The 1,939-nt window shown below is 36.3% G+C and overlaps 1 pseudogene across 1 annotated transcript; it reads right to left on the reverse strand.

The window, feature by feature from the left end:
* Positions 1-827: 827 nt before the first annotated feature.
* On the reverse strand, positions 828-1,341 carry LOC308415981 (myosin regulatory light chain 12B-like; annotated as a pseudogene). Its single transcript has one exon. The product of its transcript is annotated as a myosin regulatory light chain 12B-like (transcript).
* Between the last annotated feature and the right edge of the window lie 598 nt (positions 1,342-1,939).

The raw sequence follows: 1,939 nt of genomic DNA on the forward strand, positions 1-1,939 counted from the left end.
TATTGTCAGGTTTTGGTGCTAACCTATTTATTGTTAGAATTCTACCATTCAACCATAACCATTATTTAGCATTTGTACATGGTGACTAGAATTTCAAGTTATGTACCTTACTATGTTTGCAATTATAATTCTACTTACTGATCTTATGAGCATTTCCTTGCATCATGAGCATTTTATTTTCAATGACAGTATAACATTAAATAATACTACTTTCTGCATAGTTTTTAATTTTTTGGTATCATGAATGATGCTTCAATAAATATTTTTAGCATTCATACTTATTAAGTCTGTGAAATTTTACATATTTTATCATCTGTCAATAATTACACAATTCTTTTTTAACAACTTTATTTTAAAGAACAAAGATAAATGTACAGATTTTAAGCATTTTTTGCATAAAATATATAATACATTTTTGTCAGTACTTGTTTTTTTTTTTAAAGGTTTGATAGTGTGATCAAGATCCCACCAGTTACAATGGGCAAAAAGTACATGTAAAACAAGAAATTACACAATTCTTATTGACAACATATATAAAATATTTAGAGAAATGGTATAGATTCATTTGGGGGTGGCTTTCACATTGGTTGATTTCTATTTGCATCTCATTTTTAGTACAATTTGCAACAATGTCCCCATTACAATCTGATTATATACATGCTAAGGAACAGAAAGGGTCTCGAATAAATATATTAAAAAGAGGAAAGGCTGTGAAACTAATTGGCACACAGTAGGTCCTATGGAAGGGGGTGTTTGAAGAACTAAGTTATACAGTAGTTCCTATGAAGTGAAGAAGGAAACTCAACAGGATTGTCACCTGCAGCTCTTCAGTCATCTTGGTCTTTTGCTCCACGCTTCAGAATGTGTGTGAAGTCGATGGAGGTGAAATTCCCCTTTGTGTCACTGGGGGCCTCCCTGTACAGCTCATCAACTTCCTCATCTGTGAAATGGTCACCCATGGTGGTCAGAAGCTCCCTTGGGCAATCTCCTGTATGGTGACTGTGCCTTCCTAACTGAAACAAGTGAAGGTGTTTCTGATGATGTCTTCAGGGTCATTGGCATTCAGCTTCTCTCCAAATAGGGAGAGGAACAGGTGAAATTGATTGGGCCTGGGGCCGCCTTCTTCAGGGCATTCAGGTATGTGTCAGTGGGATTTTTTTCCCAGAGAAGCAAGCATGTCATGTAGGTCCTTGTCAATGAAACCATCTCAGTTCTGGTCTATCATGTTGAAGGCCTCTTTAATTTTTTGATCTGGAGCTGGTAAAACATGGTGAACACATTGGACTTTGGGTGCTGATGGTGCTTCTTGGTGGTCTTGGTCTTCAGGTTTATACTTGACATGGTGGCAGTTCAGATCTGACTTGATGCTGCATGCATGAGCGGACCCAGCCAGCAACTGGGATGGAGGCTCCAGTAGGACCTTGTTTATTCTTTGTATAGTTCTTTTTGTTTTTATTAGGTTGATTTCAGTCCCGAGTTTGTTTATTTCCTGCTGCCTACTCCTTTTGGGTATATTTGCTTCTTTTTGTTCAAGAGCTTTCAGATGTGCTGTTAAGCTGCTAGTTACAGCTGCTAGCTAGCTGACACTTAGCTTGTTACTTGCTAGTTAACTGCTACTAACTCTCTCAGGTTTCTTTTTGGAAGCACTGAGAGCTATGTGTTTTCCTCTTAGCACTGATTCTTTATCCTCTGAGATTAAGTTGACTGAAGTAAGGGTTTTGTCACTGAAAAATGCCTTCAATATGTGGAAATTAATGTCCTTCTCATTGCAGAAAATAATTTATTGGTAAAATAGTTGCATTTTGATGCAACTATCATTAGAAAATCTGACAAAAACTTTTCAAACATTTCCAAAATAAATGTTCAAAACATCTATGAGATCCAAATTCCTCCATAATTCACAAATTATGAAACTATGATAAGCCCATTTCTAAACAAA

Source organism: Micromys minutus (assembly GCF_963924665.1).
Source record: "Micromys minutus genome assembly, chromosome: X".
NCBI classification, from domain to species: Eukaryota; Metazoa; Chordata; class Mammalia; order Rodentia; family Muridae; genus Micromys; species Micromys minutus.